The 7685-nt window shown below is 37.2% G+C and overlaps 1 long non-coding RNA gene and 1 pseudogene across 1 annotated transcript; one reads left to right on the top strand and one right to left on the bottom strand.

The window, feature by feature from the left end:
* Window positions 1–1282: 1282 nt before the first annotated feature.
* LOC130504991 (uncharacterized) lies at window positions 1283–2689 on the bottom strand. Its single transcript, XR_008941526.1, has 3 exons — window positions 2469–2689; window positions 1692–2163; window positions 1283–1604 (listed from the first exon to the last, which is right to left on the bottom strand). It is a non-coding gene; the product is annotated as an uncharacterized LOC130504991 (long non-coding RNA).
* Window positions 2690–2963: 274 nt separating this feature from the next.
* Window positions 2964–6861, top strand: LOC130504990 (uncharacterized; annotated as a pseudogene).
* Window positions 6862–7685: the final 824 nt, after the last annotated feature.

Here is a 7685-nt window from a genome sequence, read left to right as displayed (position 1 = left end):
AAAGGAAGATTGGATGCAAATTTTAAGAGATTAAAATGGATTTTGAAAACTGTGTCTATGGGTCTATGGTATATATTTTGTCTGTTTTTGATGATTTTTGTGCGTAATTTAACTAATATGAATTATGGGTAATGCAAAATCAAAACAAAATCGAGATAAAGACGTGATTAGTTACTGCAAGGATAATTTCTGGATATTACTAAGATTACTTATCTTACTAAGAACAAATGGTATTACTGAATTACTAATATTACTATGTTTACAAATACTACTAGTACTAGTATTACTACCAGTTTTACTATGTATAGTACTGACACAAATTAGTATTAGCAAGAGAGCACTCTACAGTGTGGAAATTAAGGATATTATATGAAAGCTGGAGCTGAAATGAAATGAATTTCAGAAATGGTGAAGGAGAAGATGAAATTCACACTATTATCTTGATGAAATCAGTGGAGGAAGTCACATACTCTGTTTTTGTTAAGTGTTATTCAGACTACTAGGTTTACTCGTATTACTAAGTGTTATCTGAACTATTAGTATTCTTAGTTTTACTAAGTGTTATTTGGATTACATATATATTAGTGGGACTACTTATGTTTAGTATGTAGAATCGATATATATTTCATGGCTATTATTAATTAGTAGACTATTCACTTAATAAATAAGTAAATTAAGACTATTTTTATGACTATTAAACTATTTAGACGATTATTTTCTATAATTTTAGAAATATTTATCATTTTCCCAAAATGATTCCTTAACTTCCATGGTTGTTGTGTGAACCATAAGACTTAGTACGAAGAATTTATAAAAATTCTTATTTCTGGTAAACTGTTTATATAATACTCTTCTTTAATGACATTTATTATATAAAATCATTGGTTTTACTACAAATTATTTTATTTAGACATTGTTTTACTAATAAAACTTGAAATTTGCCAAAGTATTACTATGTGTAAGGTAGTATTACTAATACCTTGAAAATTACTTTTTTTTTCTCGATACCTTGAAAATTACTAAATGTAACTAAAATATTAAATTTTTGTATATAAAATTTGAACGTTTTAAGATTTTTTTAAGCATGCACGTTTTTACATGAGTACTTTTTATATTATTATTTTAAATTGTTATTTTCACATGTGTGTATGTTTACATGAGTATTTTTATATTATTATTTTAAATTAATATCTCTTACACAGAACAAAAATCTTTTAAACTTTAATCCTACATTTTATAAAAACAATTTAATATGAACAATTTTTTTCAGATGAAAGATCTTTAAAGGGAATTATTCAAAGATGAAAAGAGCACGTGTCACATATCTAAAGAAGATAATGAAAACTACACAAATCAAAATTGAGTACATAATTAAATATAGCATATTTTAAAATCTTTTTCTATATTTAGTCTGATCCGATTATAAAACTGTATGTGCATTTTGTAGTCTCTTCAGCTTACCTCTGCAATAAACTTGATATCTCACTACTCCGCTTAAACTTCGGGTTATTGCTGATAGCCTGATACGGTTCCTTGTCGATGAAGATGGGTCGACCCAGTTCTTGTCCTCCTCGACTCACCTCTGCGAAATTCGCCGGAAGAAACTGAATACAATAAACAAAACTAACATTAATAGAGACAGAACCTCATCACTAATTCACTGAGAAAGACAGAGGAGCATGCTTACGTACAAGAGCGTCACTCCCATGAGAGCCATAATCGGTTTCATCTTCCACGATGATTTACCCTGCAATGGTTCCAGCTTTTCCCACATCAACCCGAGGAAAGCACAGAGATCATGGAGCATCACAAAACCAAGACCTTACCCCAAAACCACGAGAAGAAGAGGCACTGTAAAGATAGAGAAAAGAACAGAAACTACACTGCAAGATCACTAAAGCTACACTAGTATATCACTAAAGCTGGATTAAAGTAATGCTGAGAGAATGAAAAGGAAACTTACTGAAAAGGATCTTGTCGAGGTTCTCATTTGCGACGTACTCATAGACCAAGAGTTTAATGTCTCCGTGTGTGAAATAACTCCAGAGATTAACTACATTTCAATGATGGACTTTAGATACCAACTTGGCCTCGTTCTTACACTCGTTTTTTCCCCGGAGGTAGATTCTTCACTCCTATGTCTTTCCCATCAAGTACCCTTCCCTATTACAAAAGGGTTTAACCTCATCAACAAAACTACAAACCCCCATGAAAGAGCACAGAGAAAGAGAGAATCCTCTAGGGAATTATAACTCAACTAAAAATTCTTGAGACATTGTTGTAATATATTAAAAATCCAAATTCTTCTCAGTTATAAAAGCTTTTAATTGATGAAAAATCCGAGCAACAAAGAAAAATTTACTTCCACATGAACAAAAATCGAGTGGTAGTTTCAGTTTACTGAAAATCCAGAAAAAAAAAATTAAAATTTCTGTGAAAAAATTAACAGAGAGATGAGAAAAAGTTACCCAAAGACCTGCAGTTCTACTGATCAAAAGTTTCGATTTCGTCTTCTGCCCACTGTCCAATGAAGCCCATAAGAATTCCGACCATAAAAACATCAATCCGACTAAAACAGAACATAGATCCTGGTTAAACAACGCCGACGACAAAAATGAACAATTGAGAATTAGAGAATTGACGTTTCTTGTAATTTTGAGGAAAAATCTGGTGAATCGAGGATGGCTGAGCCGCCATATTCTTCGATCAATATATTTTGAGGAATTTTTTTTAATTAAAATAGGTTAATAATTGAAAAGATCCAGATTTGTATGGGTTTGGGTGGGTTGCCCCAGTTGGGTTTGTAATTATGTAGATTCAGTAAGGGTTTACGTGTCTTTTACTTATATTTTGATTTAAAAGAAAATAGAAAATAAATAAGGTTTTATGACGAGGATATATAAGAATTTTTGAAGAGTGGTTGGGGCCTTTAGAATAAAGTCCCAAATGAAACTACAGAAATTGACTAACTGTGATGTAGAGTTTCTGAGGAATGAATTTCTTACTCCGATCTGCTTCCCCAGTGAGCGAACCACCACCACCTACTCCGCCTGAACCAATTTTGGAAGAAGCCGAAAAGCCTTTCCCACAATATCCATCATCCCTAGAGGATCATTTACACCGCGAGGCTGATGGATCTGATGGAAATGGAGACTCAAATGCAAACACAGTTGTTGAGAGGTTCTCAGATGTATCTGAGGAACAAGGCTGGATCTCAATTCCATATAGTTACTATCATCACTTACACACTCCTCCCTACTTTTTGAAAATTTTTTACTTTTTCTTTAACCACTTCTTCTCTTCTTCTTATATTTACAGAGGAGATCCCTGACAACTGGTCTGAGTCACTTGATATTCACTCACTACGGTCTCTCGATCGCTCCTTTGTCTTTCCTGGTATGCTCTCTGTCTCATTTGCGTTTAGCTAGAGCTATTGTAACATCAATTCCATTTTTTTCTACTTTTAGGGGAACAGATTCAAATCCTTGCATGCTTATCCGACAGTAAAGCAGACGCTGAGGTGATGAGCAGAACTCTAGTACAGAGAAAACTCTCCGACAAACAAAACGGAGTTATCTCTGATGTGGAGCGTTACGAGAGTATACCATTAGCTGACGGAGACAATGGTCACAGTCCTGGTAAAGAGAGTGTGGATTCTCAAAAAGATGTTTCTGATGGCGAATCGATTTTGAGGATGGAAGATCATAGGAGACGAACAGAAGACTTGCTTTCCAGGTTTCAGGAGTCTCATTTCTTCGTCAGGATTGCGGAGTCTGGTGAGCCTCTTTGGTCAAAGAAAAGCTCTCTGGTCGTCTCAGATACGGAGGAGGAAAAGAGACCTTGTGTTAGTGCTTTTGTTGATAGAGGGGACTTTGATCCTGATGTTGTTGCGGGAGGTTTAGCTAGGAGTAAGGCTAAATGCTGCGCCTTACCCAATGGAGACATAGTGGTATGTAGCTGATGATACTTTATAAGTTGTTGATTTAAGTTACTGATTCTCACACAACACCTTTGTTTGGAAGTGTGCAGGTCTCTTTACAAGTTTATATTGTTGACTCTCCCAAAGAACCAATCATTGAGATACTGCAGTTTGAGAAGCATCAAGACAGGGATCATGAACACAAGGATCCGTATGGGAATCTTTTAAAGTGGTTGATACCACTGGACAACAGTATCTCTCAGCAATCCCGTTCTTTTCCAACTCCTATAAGCTCTAGCTCAGGTCTCAGCAGCACTGCACACAAGCAAGCGCTCTCTTCTGCCTCCTCAGGCTCTCAACTCTTCTCCTTCGGCCATTTCAGAAGCTACTCCATGTCCGCTCTGCCGCCAAACACTGCCCCAGTTACTGGACCCATAAAAACACAGAGCTCTAAACCATCGTTTGATATTGAGGACTGGGACAGTTACTCAGGTCAAACATTGCGGAAGTCTGGGACTGAAGAGCTCTTGTCTTTCCGGGGTGTTCCCTTGGAGCGGGATAGGTTCTCTGTTCGTTGTGGACTCGAAGGCATCTGCGTTCCTGGTAGGAGGTGGAGGAGGAAAATCGAAATCATTCAGCCTATTGTGTTCAACTCTTTTGCAGCTGACTGCAATACAGATGATCTTCTCTGCGTTCAGATTAAGGTGTGTGTCTCTGCAGCGCGTTAAAATTGGCTTAACTCTGGTCAATTGATTTCTAAGATGCATCATTTTTATTGCCAGAATGTTGCTCCTACACACACTCCAGATATTGTAATATACATTGACGCTATAACGATTGTTTTTGAAGAAGCAGGGAAGAGTGCTTCTCCTTCTTCAGTACCAATTGCATGTATTGAAGCTGGAAACGAGCACAGTTTGCCAAATTTAACTCTCAGGTTTGTATGAACGACCAGTAGGTTTCAGAAAGGCTTCAGTAATGTGAAAAAAATGGAAAAATAACCATTAGTATTAGGTACTATTGGTTACTTGGGTAGTAATCAAAAGGTTGTAGAAGTATTAAGTACCTCTCCTTAACGAGCATAGTAGGCGGAAGACTAAAACCAAAGCTAGAAGAATAGTATAGAGTGCGCTTACCTACTGTTTGGTTTTCTTCCAACGTTTCAGGAAAGGTGAGGAGCACTCATTCATCGTGAGACCTGCTTTTTCTGTTGGGAGTAATGTGAAGCCCTCTGCTGCAAGAAAAGAACTCAAATCATCGAGTTTGTCTCTTCCATCTGTAAATTTTGAAAGAAAAGGAAGCGGCTTAAGTGGGGATCAGTATGCGGTTATGGTGTCATGTCGATGCAACTACACAGGTACATCCCGGTTGCTGTGGTCTGTCTTTTTTTTTTTTTTTCAGATATACTGCTGTTTCTTCAATGCTTCCTTCATTTCTTGGTTGGATTCAGAATCAAGGTTGTTTTTCAAACAGCGGACAAAGTGGAGACCACGAGTTTCAAGGGACCTGACGATCTCTGTTGCGTCGGAAATGTCAGGAGAACCTCGTGGCCCTCATGGGAGAGCCTCTCCCAGCTACCTGTTCAGGTTATTATCTCTCTGACTCTTATCTCTAGAAGTTAACTATGACAAATTGACAATGCATGAACTAATGGGAAGCATTAACAACTAAAAGTAGCTGCTTGTACTTTAATCAGATGTTGTCGCTAATTTTTTGTTGCAAAAGTTACTAACACTAACTTGTGGCTACTAGTTTCTCCCTTCTTCATTTAACGCTGGCTTTATATTCATGAATAAGAAACTATGCACTCGTCACAAAGCACCTAACTACCCAACTTAAACTCCAATGGAGTCTTATGTTTTTGTAGCTTATACTCATTCTCTACTGCTTTCAGATTTTAACTCTTCAAGCATCAAATTTGACAAGTGAAGATCTGTCATTAACGGTTCTCGCTCCAGCATCTTTCACATCACCTCCTTCTGTGATGTCACTAAATTCCAGGCCTACATCTCCTTTAAGCCCATTCCTAGGGTTCTCTGAGTTCACAGAGAGGGTACAAAGCGAGAAACGCAACACAGCAAGGCGTAAAGTGCAGTCGTTACCCACAATGCCACTGGAGACGACAAGGACAGAGACAACAACAAATGATGAAATGAATCTTGCTTCTTCCAACCCTTCAGATGTTGTTCCAAAGAGCGGCTTAGGGTGTACACATCTCTGGCTACAAAGTCGAGTTCCCTTGGGGTAAAACCTATTCTAGCAAAATATGATTCAGTTACCATTATAAATTGATAACCCGTTTTGACTATCTTAAATGCATCAGAAGCGTTCCTTCGAAATCTACAGCGACGATCAAGCTAGAACTACTCCCTTTGACTGACGGCATAATCACACTTGATACTCTCCAAATCCACGTTAAGGAGAAAGGTAAAGATAAACACTTCTCCCTTTCCATGAAAACATTCCATATGAACAAGTAAAGTCTAGAAACTTAATAATGATTTGCTCATTGTATAATCTTCAAAATGTTTTTTTTTTTTGCTGATAAAGAATATCTTCAAAATGGTTTGATGTGAGTCCTAATCATAAAGTGTTAGATGCTCCTACTGTTTAAACACTAAATGCGCTTGTGTGTGTGTGTGGCAGGTCGTAGGTACATACCAGAGCAGTCACTGAAGATAAACGCAACGTCAAGCATTTCCTCTGGAATGTTTTAGACAGTCTTTTACCCAATACCACTTTTTGCCTTTCTTAGAACTAAAAATGATTTATTCAAACACTGAGAAGTCACACAGTTCAGATGTCCATGTTCATCTCAGTAGGTTCATTCAAAAAGATTGTGTGTGTCTATATTACATCCAAAAGATGTTGAAAAAAGAAAGTTAAAGATGTAAAACCACTTCTGTCTCCTATTTATTTGAACATGTGTGTGGTTTGCATTCTTTGGCCTTTTCTTATTTAAAAATGTATTTGCTAATAATCATATGATCACAATCATTTGGACATGGATATCTAAGATAGAAAAAGCATAGAAAATGTGGTGAGAACAGGCACTTAGATGCCCCCGAAGGCAGAGGATTATAGCTCAACCTTTTAACCTCTGCGGGGTTAAAAAAAAACACTCTCCCATGAACAAGATTCCTGGTGGAAATTTTGGTCTAAGACGCCTGTGATTACCAAGGTTGGTCTTGTTATACCCTCTTTCCATTATACACGTTATGACCTGAACACTAAAACCTTGCAGGGGGTTGTGTCCAGCCTGTAGAAATTGTTGGTGTGATCAGGGGAGGGGAGAACCCGAGCATATTTGTTCCAGCCAATGATCCAAGCACAGGACAGTGGTTCTATGTAGACGTTCCTGCAATGGCCCGAGCCATAGGTCTTCCTGAAAACACAATCTAGGTAGAGGACGTTCATGAAGACATAGATCGGAGTAGACCTTATCCTGTCCCCAGGGACATGAACACTTTGATCCGCTGTAAAGTCATGCCACAGGACCATCTCAATTACTCAATGACATGGTAAACTACATACGCATACATGAGTTTTGTTCTTGCCATTTTTTTGTCTTAGATTGTGTTACGGTTTAATGAGAGATGATGTGGTTTTAGGTTTTAAAGTTTCATAATTCAAAGGGATTCAGTAGCATAAGAAGAACAAGAAATTTAGCGTTTGCAAGTTTGTTAAACCAACATAAGGATCACATTTAGTGTTACAAATTGGTTAAACCAACATTAGAGACCACAACTAGCATTACAATAATAAG

Source organism: Raphanus sativus, unplaced genomic scaffold, assembly GCF_000801105.2.
Source record: "Raphanus sativus cultivar WK10039 unplaced genomic scaffold, ASM80110v3 Scaffold1930, whole genome shotgun sequence".
In the NCBI taxonomy this organism is placed as follows: domain Eukaryota; kingdom Viridiplantae; phylum Streptophyta; class Magnoliopsida; order Brassicales; family Brassicaceae; genus Raphanus; species Raphanus sativus.
The sequence above is the reverse complement of the archived record's forward strand: the minus strand, read 5'-3'. Positions and strand labels throughout refer to the sequence as shown.